Source organism: Octodon degus, unplaced genomic scaffold (genome assembly GCF_000260255.1).
Source record: "Octodon degus isolate 3935 unplaced genomic scaffold, OctDeg1.0 scaffold00009, whole genome shotgun sequence".
NCBI lineage: Eukaryota > Metazoa > Chordata > Mammalia > Rodentia > Octodontidae > Octodon > Octodon degus.
In genome coordinates, this window is record NW_004524585.1 from 23506783 (window position 1) to 23525595 (window position 18813).

The following is an 18813-nucleotide window of genomic DNA, read 5'->3' on the forward strand; positions in this document are numbered from 1 at the left end:
AGAAGAATATATGCAGTGTATTATTTGTTGAAACTGTACTTCCGATTACATTTGAAACTGTCTCATTGCTATCTGTTTATCAATAAAACTTAAAAAAAAAAAAGAAAACCCGCTTTCATTTGCCAAGATTCAGCCGTGGGTGCTTGTGCAAGCTTACCTTATGAGACGGATGTGCTGTGGCACAAGTAGGGTGCACTGCAGGTCAGCTTTAAATGAACACAAGAAATGACTGTGTACTTTTATTTTCGTGGGGTTGTAACAGTGTTACAACAATGAGTGACAATCTGAGGACGGTGAATGGAGGCAGAAAGTCCCTTAATAATAAAGGATGATCTACCAAATTATTAGACAGGTGTTTGTCCTTCAAAGCTGAATTGAACACTCAGGCAACCATGGCAATGTGAATGGATGGCAAAATTAATGCAGAGAAAGGAAGATCTTAGATTTGGGAAAACAACAGAGGAGATGATGAAAGCCTTTGGAATTTTTGGTATTATATTTTGGGAATTACAGAATTCACAGTTTAAAAGTTAGAAAACAATGACTATTCTCTTATCACTAAATTTCCTTAATAAGCTCTCCTTAGTATTCCATAAGATACTTACATATGAACAAAAACTGTCTTGGTTCTCTACTAACACACTTGCAAAATTTTCATATGTATTAGGTATGAAATATTGTGCACTGTCTATGGATGCTTTTACTCCTATACCTAATAGTATATTTAGAGCATTTCCTTAAAGATGATCTTAACTAGTCTATTAAATAGGCCAAGTACACATCATTGCATGAGCTTTATCTGAGAGCTTTCTTACACCTACATGGAGGAAAGAATTTATGAGCAAACTGAAATAAACTATGAGGGCTTGTCCACTTTAGCTCTGTTTCTTTTTTCTTAATTTTATAGATAAATCTCACTCACTAAGAAATTGTTATGAAGCCAAATATGTAATATTTTGTGGTACAATGAAACATATGCTTAAAAATTAAAGATAAAACAAATATTTTAAAAACTATTAATATAAGCAAAATAAACCTGAATTTAAAACAATGTTTGAAAAAACTCTTGCTAATTTGCTTAGTTGGCAGGTAGACACTCCTTAATTTTTTATTTATATAGAAAATTTAGACCTTGTACTGCCAAATATTACAGCAATAAATTAAATATATTTGCAGTTGAAATAAAATATTTTAAATTTTTTCCAGCTTTCACGTTTTTTGTTCACTTAAGGACTTTTAATTTTTAGATGCATATTTCACTAGTCTGATTACTATTTCGTTTCCTAATTAAACACAAAAGCCCCACTAGCCCCGCCGCTGGGGCACAGCGAGCCAGCCACAGAGACCAGGCCTGGTGGCACCTGCCTATAATCCTAGCCCTTGGGAAGATGAAAACAGGAGGATAACTACAAGTCTGAGCTACATAGTGACACCATGTACCAAATAATATACACACATACATACATACAATAATTAGAACCAAAAGGATTTTTTTCTCTCAGCATCCTACAATGTTCTTTCAAATTTCAACGTATTGATGTTTGCAAACATACTAACTTCCAATATACTGATGTTTTATTCTTTCTCTTTTTTTTGGAGGGAACAGGTTCTACAGGGTCTATAGGGTCTCACCATGTAGATAGAACTTGTAGTGATTCTTCTGTTCTCAGCCTCCCAGGTGCGGGGATTACAGACATGCAATACCATGCCCAGTCTCAATTGCCATCTCAGCATGCCCTAGGGATGGGGCAGGACAGCAGTCCAGGGGATCAAACCCCTGCCACTGTACTCTGCCTAAGCAGGTGCTTTAGTCCGTTGAGCTACCTGGCCGCTACTTATTTTTTAAAAAATGAGTTATATATGTTTGTAGAATTTTAAGTTTATTTTCTCTAAAGTCACATAATTATTCTTTGAAAAATAAACAAGTTCTAGATTTTCCAACCAGCGGATTTCTAGATTTGTCTAAAGCAATAAGTTGTTATTATTTCAACATAGAATGTGTCAAAATTAGATAAATTTTTAATGTATTTTCTGGACAAGAAACAGACAGTTATTTTTCATAAATGTAAAACCTTTCAATTCCATTACGGTATAAGTTCTAGAAAAGTTTATACTTGTAATTATGAAATACACTGATAAGCCGAGGGCGAGATGCAACAAATATCCAAAACTATTTCTCAGCCTACACACAACTGATGCTAATGTAATTGTCAAGTACTTTTCTCTTAGGCTGACGGGCTGGAGATTGTATGAGAAAAGGCTTAGTTTAAAGGTTATAGCTGTGTATGTTCTGATTGTTGAAAATCAGTCACGAAAAGCTCAACTGTCATTTTACAAACGTTTAAAAATCTGAAAATAAACAAAAAACCCAGGGTGGAAAAAAAGATTGTTTGTAAGGCTGGCAGAACACAGCTTCCTGAGATGACAGACCATTTCTGCTTAATAAGTCCTTACTTGGCTAGCTTTCCTGCTGGGTACAGCTCACTATGAAAAGCAGACACTTGCATGACACAGCTGGAGACCAAGTAAAACAGGATTTCAGAACCAAAAACATTCTAAAATTTCCCATGATTTCCACTGCATGCTCTCTTAAGAGGGCTAAGGTTTCTATTGTTTAGAATGTTAAGTGCGTGCAGTTTCTGACTAATTCAGCTACTTGAAATTCTTTTTGAAAAACATGACTCATAACATGTCACCATCCAGAGAATATGAAATATTTTTTCCAGAGGATTTAAAATATAGTGATTGAATCTCATTGTATAGGAAAATTTTGAAAAATGTCTGTTCACCCTTTGAAGGTATATTAATTAATTTGTCATAATTATTTTAATAACATACTTTTGAAAATAGTACAGTATATACTATATTATATAGACACAAACAATCTCTATGGGTTTAAATTTATTTATGTGTAAAACAGAGTTTGTTGAATTACATTGCCAAGTAGTTACCACAATTACAAAACTTTGATTCTAAAAGCACATGTCTAGCATTATTTTCATATGCAAATAGCAAGTATTACAATTCAGTGTCACAATCACTATGAAATAGAGTTGCTCCAAGTAGATTTAAAATAGTAAACTGTGGTGTATAGGTACATGTTGATGTGTATAAATAATTTCGAGCTCTTATTTTTCTCTGACATCCAATGAAAGGAAATAAATTGAAGATTAGGTTCAAAATAAAGATATAGGAGCTGAACGTGGAGTGGGTCCATGTTAGTAGACCAGGGATGAGGTACAACTCCTGTGATGCATGGGGGGTCACTCCTGAGGCAAGTAAGAGCGAGCACATGTGCTTGAGATTTGTCATGGGAAATATCCTTGGATGGCTGGGTTATGGAATGCAGCTGCGTCCTAAGGTTGAGCTCCTGCTTATCGACTGCAGAACTTAAACAATGAATGCCTTTCCTATAGTCCTTATCTATGATGTAGCATAGGCTTACAAAAGCTCCTTGTTGCCTGAGGAGTGCTTGCCCAGGCAGCCTTTGGCATGACTCACATTCTCGCTTGTGTTTGCAAGCTACTGCTACTGTATTTTTACTCACAAGACAAAGCATCTTCATAAGTATATATTTTAAATGTTTTGTTAAAGAGCTCAATAAGCCACGTTACACAGTTTCACAGATTCTTTCTAAAAAGAAGACATATATATATATATATATATATATATCTCCTAGATATACTTTCGGCAAGATGTGAATAACACATAATCATGTCAGATTCTGTAGTAATGAGTATGCTAGAAGTAAGTGGATGGCAACGGCTTCTGTATGAATTAGCTAAGAAGCAATTGCACAGTCCATTTGTATACAGCAGAGCTAAATAATAGATTGAAAAGTTATCATCATCTTTACAGCCATGCCGAGTGATCCATCTGCTCTGGGGGATGGTTAGAAAGATGAAAAGACCTAAATGCTCCGCAGGAGACGTAGACAGGGAATGAGCAATTTAGGGTGAAATATATCCATAAACAGTGTTCTGAGAAGGTTACTTTCATATATATATATATATATATATATATATATATATATATATATATATTTAAAATGCTGAGTGATTTTTCGAGACACTAGCACTTTTGAAGGAGCCATTTTCTTCTTCATTACAGAGTAACTACTCTGTGTAGAGAACAGACCCAGGCTATCGGATGCAGTGACCAACAAACTAAAAGCACAGTATCTCTTATTGCCATGCAAGAATTATAATTTATTATCAGACAGAGAAGCATAGTTTGACATATATGCATATTTATATTCAGCAAGCATTCAGAGTATATATAACAGACGCAGTGTCAAATACTGGACATTAAAATAAGCAGTGTACATTTTTTCACCATATACTCACACAAGTGTTTTGAATCCCTGTGGTGCATCCTTTATCACTTAGGCACTAATGAATTAACAGTTAAAGATGTCCCATTTTTAAATTTTCTTTTAAGTGTCAAAATGTTCATTGTCATTCTTCCTAAGACAAAAAGAAATTATCTCATACAGAAAATTTGAGAAAGAAAAATAAAGAAGAAAATCAAACACATACTAAGATTTAAGCAAGTAACTTTAGCAAAGGACAATAAACGTTTGAAGTAGAAATTTAAGTGTTTTGTGATCTCCCGCCCTCTTTTTGGGAGAAGCATAAATGTGCCAATGAACATGTATATTCAAAAGGTCTAGGAATAAATAAAATGGCAGGCATCTCAACCAAACGTGATGCTCAGAGAAAGGAAAAATCAGAAGCCTGTAGTTGGTCTCTCCTGGACCTTGAACCGTGTCTTTCTTCCTGCTTATTTTTAATCTGCTTCCCTTTGTTGTAGTAACTTACAACTGTGTATATCCCCTTTTCTAAGTGGTGAGAATCCCCGATATTGGTCTTGGGAACAGCCAAACAAGGGATGTGATCACTGGTTACTTGACGCTAAATCAAGGGAAACATCCTCAGCTCACATGTGATGAAATCAGAGGTCATCCCACACTCCAGGTCTTGCTGACAATTTCAAAGAAACACATAATCGTGCTGATTCTGCCTCAAACTATCAAGCATAGTTATCTTAGTGAGCATGAATCATTTTACCCAAAACAAGAAAAATCTCTGAGAATTATGAACAACTGCAAGGAGAGGGGAAATAATTTTGGTTATGAAATATATCCATTTTATTCTCATGATAGTTGAGCATTTTACAACTTTACAGCAGCATTTTACAGTTATTCCTTACAAGCAGTAAAATGGTTAATTTGCTCTAAGTATCTTTAGTCAACTATATCCTTCTAAAACTATCCCAGAATTATAGGTTGCTGTTTCTCTGAAATATCATTGACCTATTTACAGGAAGGAGATTAGATGGATCACCCGCATTTACTTCCTTTGCTCTGGTTAAAGAGACACAAGACAGCTAATTAATAACCTTCTTTCCAAAAATAGGTTATATATATTAATTATGATACTTAAGTTGGAACAATTAATGCTTCAAATTTGACAACAAATCAAGATCTTCTCTTTTTCTATGTTCTACACAGTATCTAATAATTTTAAATAGATACATTGTGTATATACTATTGGTGACATTTACAATAATAATTTCTCATTATATTTCCGTTTGTATTACAATTATTTCCCCTAACCTTTTACATTGCTTTGTTGGCTAAATTACCACATGCTTTTATATCTAATTTCTCCTTCAGAGTGAGCTACTTTATTACAAGTACTTACTGTCTGGAAACAATTTACCACAAAATTTAGAGACTCTAAACAATAAACAAGCACTTGTTTTATTTAGTTTTGTTTTTAGAAAGTAACCTTAGAGAAATTCTATTGGGAGGTTAAGGCTAAGCCTCTAACAGTGTTGTAATTAGGATATGTATAGAGATTTCAGTTGATCCAATTCTTGACTCTAAATAGAAGGTCCACTTCCAAGGTGGCTCATTCACTTATCCAATAAACTGACAGCAATTTGGCAAAAGCCTCAGTTTCATTTCCCGAATATTCCTGAAATATTCAGCATTACCTACAACAAGAATCTGAGAGTCAAACAAAAAGAATATTTTATTTATGACTAGGTCTCAGAGCTCACACAGGGCCATGTCAGTTATATTTTATTGGTTATAATCTGAAGAAGAACCTAAGAAAGGGAAATCTGGCTTTTCATGTTGTATATAACAGTATCAGAGAACTGACAGAAATATGTTCAGGCTGTCACGTGTTGGAGATATTGATTCTTGCAGGCATATTCACCTACTGATTTACTTTTAGTGTTATACAGAAATTATAAAGGAATTTTTGCCATTTATATTCATTGACTATATTATAAATTTTACATAAGGTTCCAGATAATTTTTAATTGCTCAATATGGTGCAGGTAAGCTGAAAATTTGTAGATTCCCATTGCATGTCACAAATTCATTACACAATTGGCAAGTTTCCTACTGGGCCCATTAAATGTCATTGCTACCTTTTGTACCCAGAGATGTTACTTAGGACATTTTGCAATGAAATAAGCAAGCACAAACAATCAGAATGAAACAAACAAACAAAACAAAACAAAAACACCTGCATGTTCTGTACTTGTTCAGGCTACTAGTTGCTTTTGCTCTTTGTTGATTTTTTATACATGGATAGCTCTAATTTGGTTCTGGAAAGACTTTAAGCAGCATCTCCTACAACTTTTCCTTATGTCTTCTTTGAAATCCCAACTTCACTTTCTCACTTTATCTTCTATGTCTGCTTACCTTTCATCATATGTACATATCTTGATTTTTTGGAATAACTTTTGAATAACATTTTCAGTATATTTAGTGTTGTAGACTTCTCTTCAAAAGTAAATATTTGGTTCAAAGAACATGCAAGAAGCTTACATTTCCACTTAATTTCTATTTCTAATAGATTTTCTTGAACTTTTTTTCCTAAATATTCTTTCTTAATATTTAAGTACACTTTTAATATTTTATAATATACTATTTAGTACCTACTTCATTTCTGTTTTCCTATTCTTGAATGGTGACATTTTGCATTTTGCTTTAATTTATTTATTTTTATTTTTATATTTTTGGTTCTTGTTTGTGTTGCTATAATTTTTTATGTGTTTACTAATCAGTTGAAAAAGATTTGGCTGGTGGAAATTACTAGTATACAACAGTATTTTATTTAAATCTCAGAAAGTATGGATTTAGGGAGAGAATTGTTGGCAAATTTGAGTTATTTGAAAATTGGAAGATACATGGGATGAATTTTTGGGTTTTGTTTTTCAAAGGACAAATTTGAAGTACCAAACTGTTCATGGATGATTCAATTCAAATGCTATAAAAGAAAACAGTTGATCTGCAAAACTGGGAGAATTGGGCTTAATAACTACATAATCTTAATTCATCTCAACTCAGAGATACAGTGAGAAAGGTAGTAGCTTCCTCCTGGAGTCATGGTAGAGATTAAAAAGATAATGTCTGTGATTTCTCTAGCAAATTTTTCATCTCACAGATACACAATGTGTGGTGCTGATATGTTATTGATATGAAACTACAGGAAATATGATCTATAATCAAAAATGCCAGTGGCCATATGTACCACATAGTAGTATGTCTTTAGCAATTTTTTTGAATAATTTTTAAATGTATTTTAGTACAGTGTCTACAGGGTCTCAGTACACAGATTGAACTTGTAGTGGTCCTGCTGCTTTTCAGCCACCCCAGCACTGGACTTGTAGGCGCACATCACCAGGCTCAGTCTCAATTGGCAGATTAGTGCACCCCAGGGATGGGGTCAGCATGGCAGGCTGGGGATCCAACCCTCAGCCCTTGCATCTGCCAACTCAGGAGATTTAATCTGCTGAGCTATCTGGCCAGCCCCTGCATTGTTTGTTATTATTATTATTAGCTTTTTTTTTTTAAAGAGTACCAATTAGAATTAAAACAGAAAAATTGCAAGTGATATGGTATTTTACTTAGCAAAGCAATATGAATTTCATAGTATCTGTTGTAATACATAGTGTTGTCTTCCAACCAGTTACTCATATTACCAGATATACACATGTAAGATAAGAAGAAGAAAGAAAAAAGAACGACATGTATAAGAGATTAAGAAGAGAAAAAGTACAAACAATGGACAGGAGACAAAACAAACTAAAGCATTAACTGTTCTTTCCACAGATCAGCAGAAACGCACAGTACAATTGTGCAAACCGTCCTGCTTACATACCTAGATGAATCTCGTCCCCCACCCCTCTCCTGTCCTGCTCCTCCACTCAGTAGCTCTTTCCTTTTGAATAAGCTCATTTCCTTTTCCCAGTATCTGTTATACTCTTCTATCTTTCTGTATTTCTGTCTTTCTCACACTAAGATGACACCACGAGGTTTGCAAATGAAGGTCTGATTCTTTTCACATATGTTCGTTTTCACTTTTTGTTCTTTGTGGTGCTATGGATCAAACTCAGGCATGTGTTCTCCTGCTTGAGTTACATCTTCAACCTCATAATATTTTTAATGATATAAATAATTATTGGTATTTTTTTTAATTTACAGCAACTGCATATGGAAAAACACATAAATGTTAACACCAGTCTTTCTAGTGCCAGCAGCGATTTCCTGTCAATTCAATGACATGATAAAGGCTCAGATAAGGAACCTGACAGTCTGTATAGAATCACCTTTTAATTTCTCACTGTCTGAATGACTTGAGCAAATTAATTTTAACTTAATTGACAACTTACTTAATTTTTATCTGCATAAATTTTTTCCATTATAAAGTAAAGATAGTAATAGGGCAATGAAGTTGATATGACAATAAACTATTATTAGAAAACTTAGAAGATGGACATGTTCAGACTAAATTCTATGTCATAGTTATATTGCAAGTGTCAAAGCAAATATATTATTACACATATAGAAAGTGGAATTGAATGAAGTAATTCTCAATATGATAGAAATGTTTACATTTAAAACATAGAGACTTGAGATTTGGTTTTGATCTTTTTCAGTAAGTGAATAGTTTTCAATAAATGTCTTTGATTATGGTATTTCTGTCAGGATAAATTCAACCAAAGGAATACTTCCTAATAGCTATGGCATCCCTGGATTAGATGTATATATGGCTTTGTGTGTGTGTGTGTGTGTGTGTGTGTGCATGTGTGTGTGTACATGTGCACACGAGTGTGTGTGTGTGTGTGTTAATGTAAGACGGGAATTTGAGATGGTGGAACTCCTTTTCAATCTGCTGTCAATGATGTAATTTCTCTTTCAGTAACTTTGCTTTATTTCTTTCCTAATATCATCAGGCATCCATTCAAAATGGTACTTATTTAAATATTTTCATCTTAAGTTAACAACATATTTAAACAGAGAATCTGACAAAACTGACAGAACAATGGAACCCTGCTAATCTTTTTGCATTTGAATCACTGGACACAATATTACACAAATGAAATCACAGAACACAGAACCATTTGGGTTTATTTCAATCGCCAAAATTACTGGAGGTTTACACGGATTGTTGCATGTATCCATTCATGTTGCGTACTGATAATATTCCATCATATAAATATACCGTATCCTCATGACTCAATTATTTAAAGATATTTGGTCTCTCCTTTTCCTCAACCATTTGAGCTATTATAAATAAGGTTTTTGTAAATATTGTAATATAATTTATGCATTTCTGCTTAATTATCTGAAATAATTGCACAAGATTGTAAATCCTAAGTTAGTTGTTAAGTTGATATTTAAGGGTTTTTTTTATTGGCAAACTTTTTTCCAGCCTGGCCAGGATATTTTATTTTCTTCTGGAAATATGCAAAAATGTACTTATGAGTATTTGGTGCTAGTAGAAAATGACTCCTTTGCTCCCGTATATCTGAAATTTCGTGTGAGTTCCTGCATCCCCAATGACCAATTTTCCCATTCTCTGAATGCCAACTGAGGATCCAATGTAGCCCAGTGATTTGGTTCACTTTTGACTCTATCTACCGCACCATGGCACAGACCCCAGAGGTCATATACTCAGTCCCAAAAGCCTATCCCAAATTTCCAATGCCCATCTCAAATTCAGGTTATCCATAATCCTCACAAATCAACTTTATTGGAAGTTCCTATGATCTCTTCTTTAACTTAACATTTTTCTAGAATGGCTCCTAAAGATTAGGGAAATACTATCTCATGTTGTTCCATTTATTATAAAGAATTTTTTAAAGAATGTGAATGAGCAGCCACATGATAAATAGGATCTCCTGTCTCGGTGTAGTTAGACAGCACTACCCTTCTGGCATGTGGATGTTTTAGCCAACCTGGCTATTCACTAGAATTTGTCATTTAGTATTTTTGTGAGAATTCCTTTTCCAAGCATGGCTGATTCAACTTCAGACTATTGGTAGCTAACTCAGTCTTCAGCTTCTCTCCCTTCTCTAGATGTGAAATAATTTATCTGAAAGACTCAACTTTTCTGTCACAACATTGATTCTTCCAACAAACAAGATCCATCTTGAAGGAATATAGAGGCTTATTATAGCTATGATATTAACTTTTAAGGGTCAAAGCTAGTGTTTGGTGAGAGGTCAGCTCTATGAACTGACTAGGACGAACATTGGGCCCCCAGAGTTCTAGCTCACAAAGCAGCTCTTGCACATGGGAGTCAGATGTCTGTGGTACTCCCAGGCTGGAGATGCACATGCATTCCTCCATCTCTCTATGCTGTTGCTATGCTCATCCCTGTCTTTGTGAGAGCTCTCTGCAGCCCTTGATCAGCTCTCAGCCTGGACTTGGAGGCCTCTCCTTATGTCCTTTGAAATGTAGGAAGAGAAAGATCAACTGTAAAATCTCATGCACTCTGAATCTTGAATCTTACTGACAGTGACACTGCACAGGCACCAACAACACCTAATACCTGTGACTTCCGGGGTGAAATCCTTAGCCTTCACTGGACCTCCAAGAGTTACAGCGAGGGTGGCTAAGGAAGGCTGCACTAGAATGCAAGGAGTAGAGATATAAAATATACCTTTCTCCAATGCAGTATCATTCTGGGTCTTTGATGGGTGTGCCACCCCCAAGCCTCCAAAATGGCTTTGTGATAATACCTACATTGTCCCATGAGGAGCAACGGACTCATGTTAATCTCTTTATCGACCACTTGTGTAGCCACAGCATGAATGTTACCTTCTAAATATATTTTTATTCTGTCCAACAGGATACTTTCCAAAATATTAAGTTCTGATTTTCTCTAAATGATGAATTTCTTCTTTATTTAGTTTCTTTTGTTTCATAGTTCATGGTACACAGTCAAGAGAAGCCATGCAACACCCTTAACACTTTGCTTGAAGGGTTCTCCCAACAAATATCCTGTTTCGACACTCAGAAGTTCTTTCTTTACAATACACTAAGATAGTGACCTAATCAACCAAGGTTTTTTTTTGCTACTTTATAAAAAAAGGATTTTTCTAGTTTCCAACATAGTAGGTTTCTCTCTTCATCTGACACTACACTAGAATAATGCTTTATGTTTATATTCCTACTCCAATTATGACCACCATTAATATGATCTCTAAATCAGAAAAGCCATATTTCTTGATCTTTACTTTTCCTCTTATCCATCACCAGACTGTAACATTTTTTAGGCAATGCACTTCAAAACTCTTCCAGCCTCTACTCATTATCTACTTCCACTTCAAAGCAATGTTCTCAGTTTTAGGAAATTGTCATGCTGTCACACCATCTTCCCTGATACCAAGTAATTTCATACTATTTGGGCTCCTATCAAAATATCTAAGATTAAGTAATATAGAAATTACATAAATTTACCTCTAATATATAGAGGCTGGAGAGTTCAAGCTCAAAGCACTAGCAGATTCAGTGATTGGTGAGGATTTGTCCTCTGCTCTATAGAGGGCAGTTTTATTGAACACTCACATGGGAGAAGGAGTCAGAAATTCCTCTTAACCCTACTGTAAGAGTACTAATGTCTTCCAGGATGCTGGTGCCCTCATGAGCTATTCAATACCCATTAATGTTCTAACTCTTAATATAGAAAAATGGATATTAAGTTCCAATATTGGCTTTTGTGTGGGGATTTTTTCATATCACAACTCTTCCAATCATACCCACATTATATATTTTTGTGGTAAAATTATACCTGTTTATGTTATTTGGCTATTTTCATGCTGTTATTATTATTCTTTTAAATAATTTTTAGCTATTGTTATAAAGGCATAATTGATATATTTACTACCATTATAATATTACAGTACTCTGGACTTAAATCTATACTTACTTACCAATGACTTTCATGCTTTAATATGTGGCTGTTTTGCTAATCTGCATTTATGTTTTGCATCCAACAACTTCCTGTAGTATTTCTTTTCAAACTGTAGATAAGAAATATTTTCTCTTTAAAAAAATCTTTAAAGAATTGTGTACTTAGTTTTGTTTTTGTTTTTTTTTAATTTTATTTATTTATTTATTTTGTGTGTGTGTGTGTGTGTGTGTGTGTGTGTGTGTGGCCAGCTAAGCCCACCAGGGGGTGGGGCTGGCTGGCATGTGGTGCTGGGGATTGAACCACGGTCACTGTGCTTCTGCTTAGCTTAGCTTGTTCTAAATAGGTGCTTTAGACCACTGAGCCATCTCACCAGCCCTGTACTTAGTTTTTAGAAGGTTGAATATTGATGTCATTTACCATGGACTACTTTGAAGTTATTTTGATTTTGATTGATTTTGTTACTTTAATCTATAAATTTATTTTTTTAAAAAAATTCAGGAAATTTGAGTGTATTAAACTTTTATGGGCATACATTTTATATTAATTTTTAAAATTATTTTGTCATTCCTTATTATCATTCCTTACTTCCATTTTTCTTCTATATTCCAATGTTAAGAATGCTAGTGGATTTATGTTAGTTACAGAGTGATCTGAGACACTTTATCTTTTAAGAGTTTTCTCTTGTTTAGATTGCTGTTTTCAATTTTTGTAAAAGTACTGATTCTTTCTCTTGTACTTCTCATCCATTGTTTAGTCTTTGTTTTGAGTTTAAGCTTTTGACTTTTGAAATTTTTAATCCAAAATTTCCATGTTATCTTCTTACTCATATCTTCTCTCTTCTTGCTGAGATTTATTTCATTTGTTCAAGTGTTTTACTAAATGTCTGGTAAAACACTTTGCTGATCAATTCTTCAAAAACTTGTCAGATAGCTCTAACCTGTCTGTCATACATGTGTTGGTATCTGACTGAGTTACTCTTCTCTCATTGCTGGGACAAAATACCCAAAACCCAGAATCAAGGACAGAAAGATTTAACTCACAGTTAGCAGAGCTTTCAGTCCATGCTCTGTTAGCTCAAAGGCAGAGTTGCGCATAGCAGAGGGCAGCCATTCATGGCAGTGGAGAGCAGCAAAGCGCAATGGGAGGGGCAGCAGCTTCCCCTGCTTGCTAGCCTCTCTCCTTCTTTCAATTGTGATGCAGGTCGTTCACCCCAGGGCAGGTGCAGCACCCACACCTAAAATCCAGCAATGGATCATTAATGGATCACAAACTCTGGAAGCTGCACCATGACTGCATGAGGCTTTGGGGAGACAACTAGACATAAACTATAACAGCATCTGATAATTGCATTTTTTCATTCTCTTTTATATTTTGAGGTACTTGTGGGAGAATATTTTCAATGAAATCAGCGATTATGGGTATTACAAGACTTGGAAGCCTACTTAAATATTCTGTTAATTGACTCTCTTCAGTCAATCTTAAGTTCACTCAAGAGGCGGTGGAGAGAGCTTCTCATCACTGTGAGGTGAGGATAGAGGTCATTTCTTCCTAGGTCTCTATTTACGTCTGGTGGAGTGGAGCTGTTTCCTTATTGCTGAACTAGGGTGGTGCTTAGACAACACAGTTTCTGTCACCACTTCAGGGGTGTAGACTTGCCTTATTATTGATGTCCATATAAATTCTTTTTTTTTAAATTTTTTTTCTAAGCAGAACAGGGGATTGAACTCAGGCCCTTGCACTTGCCAGGGAAGCGCATATTCCACTGAGCCATCTCCCTGTCCCTATATAAATTCTTATTGAGGATACACAGAAGGAAGGGACGTCACAACGATAAGGCTGTTTTCACTTGCCATGTGGTACGTACTGACATGACCCTTGTTACTGCTAGGTGGAAGTGGATCCTAGCATCCACAAGCAGTGTCCACTAGTGCTGTGTGTAGCAGTTATTGCTCCCCAGAGTGCAGGAAGCCCAACCTGCTTTCTTAGATTCTACCTTGTATTCCTGATGAAGCCTCATTATGTGCTGTGGGTGTGGAATTCTGTTCTCCAGTGGGGTGGGTGGAGAAGCATCACAACTCTTTCTTCAGTGTATGGCTGGAGTTGAGAGTTTATTTTACATATGTCTTCTGTCTTTGTAGGCTGTGATTTCCATAAGCCAAGGTACCAATTCTTTAGCTAGTGTGAAAGTCTTCAGGCTTTCTTTTCTCTTTGATTTTGGTCTGACATTATTAATGTCTCTGACTTAGAGTTTTTTAGATCCTAACTATAAGATAGGCAAGGCTAAAGTGAACAAACAAACAAATCAATCCCCCACACACACAAAGAAGCCTAGAGAAATCTTCACTATGTCCCACAATCCCTGATTCTTCTGTGTTCTCCCCATCTTTCAGAATATGATGTATATTTTTTTATATATCCCAGGAATTTTAGTTCTCCCTAACAAGAAAAATAGGCAAAATTGCTTGTTTTCCAATGTCCCAGAGACAGAAAACTTTCTTTTCATAAAACTGTAAGCATTTAAACAATTGTCTTGTTTCCCTGCATTCATCTATTCTAGCAATCATCTTCTCAGTCTAAACTGATTTATATAACTACCTTTCACAAAGGGAATAAAACTTATCATTGTGGAAAAATATCAAGGGCAAAAAGCAGTAGGGAATTACACCTAGGAAATGTGCTCACTCACTGTGGAAGTAATTCTCAATTATCTAGTCATATTTTAAAAATTATTTTTCTATCATTTTCCACCATGGGTATTGTTAAGATAAGTTTGTGGGAGTTAAACACTTCGTGTTTGGTAGAAACTTTAATTTTAATATTTAGTTATTCAATTTTATGAATATTTGGGTGACACTAACTGAATAAATTATTTTTATTTTATATTAGGCCCATAATTATATACTGGGGGAATGACAATATATTATAGAATATAATCTATTTTCGCTATTCAAGAGATGAAAAATTATGGAAACTTAAGTAGAATAACAAAACCTGGCCTGGGGAGGTAGATCAGCAGGCTAAACGTCTGTCTGGCAAGTGTAAGACCTGCGTTCAATCCCCAGTGCTGTAGACTGTGTCAGCAAACATGCAGTGCAGGCCCCTGAAACCAGGCTCGGTGGCGCAAGCCTGTAATCCCAGAGCTGGAGAGGCTGGACAGGAGGATCACTATGAGTCCAAGCTGCGTAACAAGACCCTGAATTAAATACATTAATTAATTTAAAAAAATTAAAACAACAGCATAAATGGAATAACAAAACCTGGGCACTGACTAAAATTGGGCTTTCAAACAGGTTTTACAAATTGTAGTAAAAAGTTATTTTTTGCTCTTTATTTATTTATGTTTGTATTTTTAGGGAAGGGTCTACGGGGTTTCAGGGTCTTACTATTAGGTTGGACTCATAGTGATCCGCCTGTTAACATCTTCCCAAGAGCTGGGATTACAGGTGTACGCCACCACACCCAGTCTCAACTGCCATCTCAGCGTACCCTGAGGTTTAGGCTGGCCCAGCAAGCCCAGGAATTTAACCACCAGCCCCTGATCCTGCTTGCAGGCACTTTAATCCTCTGAACTATTTGGCTGGCCCTACTTTCTGCACTTTAAATATAGAATGACACACATGTTGTTAGGGGCCGGCCAAATAATTTAGGGATTAAAGTGCCCACAAGCAAGCAGAAGGAAGGGGGATTTGAATCCCCCAGCCTGCCGTCCTGGCCCTGCCACTACGGCCATTGGTGAAATAAACATTTATATATGTTCAAGTATATACATATATATGTATATGTACATATGTGTATATATAAGAAATTATACAATATATATTTAAATAAACATATTTAAATTTTGAGAAAAGGACTCCCATCATAGTCCCACATCTTCATGTCATTTTTGACATGTTGATTATATTATATTTTAATGATATTTTTAGGATTTGTGACTCAAGAGAAGTGTTAAAGAGTGAAAACTTTCTAATGGACTTAGCAGATCCTAATGAAAATGTCAAGTTTTCATTTGGAAATCTTGTCCAATACAAGATTTCACCTTCTAAGTTGATGCTGATTTTGGTCCTGTTGATTTCAATACAGCCATATGAGGCTCCTTCCTCTAACAGAAAAAAAAAAAAGATTGAAATAGGAACCTTTAAAATAAAATAAAATTAGATGACCAGGTATTAAAGAAGGAAATCCCAGCAGTAGTAGTGCAATGCAAGCCCCCAAATTTAAAAATGCCTAGAAATGTAATCTTAAAACAAGGGATAAAAATTAAGTAGTTGAAAAGGAAAGGGATGAAAATGTCATGCATTGTTGGTATATGTCCTATGGTGTCATACACTTTGAAACATGCTGTTGAACATTCAATCTAAACAGCTTTAAAATGAATGATTTACATTTGCAACTTGCTTATTTTGAACATCCAGTTAGTGAAGAAGCACAGAAATTGAACCTATAGTTTATACAGCATAACCCATATGTTTTCCACTTTGAATGGGTAATTTACATGGAAATTGGAGTATGCATAGTTATAAAAGAAAGCTAGAGGTTATACCAAAGAGGAAAATAAGTGTGTGTGAAATATACACAGTAAGGAAAATCTAAAGGAAGTCATGCATCAATGCTTTGTGTACAAAATTTTGTAATTGTGACATGTGTACAAAGAAATTACTTGTGTATTGTTTCAATGTTTGATCCATTGTAAATTATTATTTTTGAAGAACTTAACAATAGAAAGAAACAATAATATTTTTACCATGACAGTGCATAGATAATATATTACCAGTATTATGAGATTCTTGGGAAATACTTCGCACATTGATATGCTTGCTTTATCACTGAAGCAAATTCTCCTAAATTATAAATTGATCCTCTAGTATAACTTAAGGCCATTATTAATAGCAGGACTTTTTTTAAAGTTTTAAGGTAATACCCTTAAATTCTACAAATGTATTTTTCCAGGAAATGGTTATAGACCAAGGAAATAGTTTGTTGAATGATGTTGATGTATTCTAAACAATTTTAGGCCAGCGAGGTAGCTCAGTAGAATAAGCGTCTGCCTGTCAAGTGCAGGGTCCTGAGTTCCATCCCCAGTTCTGAAAAAAAAAAAAAAAAGCAAAAAAGCAAAACAAACGAACAAAAAACCCTACTTATTTTGATTATAAGGGTTGTGTAACACAGCTCAATGTCTTAAACTGCTTTTTGATCCCATGCTCTCACTCTAGTGAGATATTAAAGATCAGTGTCTCCTGCCATGAGTCGAGAGAGCGCCAGCCCCACAATTAATTTAAATAGAAGTAGGCCAAAATACTAGTGGATGTTGTTTTACATTTTCCTTTTACTCCAGTGGAAACCTGAGTTGTCTATAACTCTATAAAAAATTCTAAGAAATCCTCTTTCCTATAGTCCATTGTGCCACAAGTAACTTTTTGCTACGTTTTGAAATCTGCTCTAATTCATCTTTTTTTTTTTTTTTTTTTTATTTTAGGGAAGGGTCTAAAGGGTGTTTAGGGTCTGTCAACTAGATCCATCTCATAGTGACCCACCTGTTTACAGCCTCCCAAGAGCTGGGATTACAGGTGTGCGCCACCACACCCAGTCTCAATTGCTGTCTCAGCACTTCCCAGGGGTGGGGCTGGCATGACAGGCCCTGGATATCAAACCCCTGGTGCCTGTGCCCGCTTGCACGCACTTTAATCCACTGAGTTACTTGGCCAGCCCTTAACTAATAAACTACTAGGTTGGTTTATTTTATCCATCAACTGTTCTTCAAGATGACTGATTCTAAAATGGTGACAAAAGTCAGGCTTTACTATTCCTCTTCAGTAAGAAACACACATGCATTTAAAATTTTCAGAGATTCACCATTCTGTGCAGGTAGTCTCCACTCTTTAGGCTTCCTTTTTAATCTCATAATTATATTCCAAATTATGAGGGATGTCAGTAACTATGAAGCTGTTCTCTCTCTTCTATAATCAGAGAACTTGGGATCAAATCTCAGGAATGGGGCTTTTTATATATTTATACATGTGAAAATGATGGTGATATTTTATAACTGTAGACAAACAAATTAAGTCCTTCCAGAAATTCATGTCTCATACGTTACTGCTGCTGGATCCAACTGCATTTTCCTGACACAGTGCTTTTATTTTGAACAACAAGATTCCATTTTTTCATATAACGGGTATAAAAACATGCCACCCCCAAGTAAATCACTTTGTAAAAGGATTATATTTAGCAGAAAATAACAGAACATAAGGAAAATAGCGTAGCACTGACGAAGCTCTCAATGCCTCCCCATCTACCTTAAAGTAGGAAATCTCTTCTCCTTTTGAAGTCATTCCCTTTATCTATTCCAGAAAAATAAAAAAATAAAAAAATGAAAGAAACAATTTTCCCTGCAGACTGAGATGGTGCTGAGATTGTCTCAAGTAAACATAGTCTTACTGTTAACTCTTGTCTTCAACAGCTTCTTCCATATTCATTTTACTAAAATTATTGCACCTGAAAGCCCAAAGCCTTTTTTTTTGTCATCTCACTTTAGCATTTGTTGCCTTTTATCAAAATAATATATAAACACAAGTGTTTTACCTGTTCCGTT

The 18813-nt window shown here is 35.2% G+C and overlaps 1 pseudogene; it reads right to left on the reverse strand.

Annotated features, from left to right (window-relative positions):
* The window catches only part of LOC111814367, a 22585-nt pseudogene extending 10329 nt beyond the window's left edge, over window positions 1-12256 (reverse strand).
* Window positions 12257-18813: the final 6557 nt, after the last annotated feature.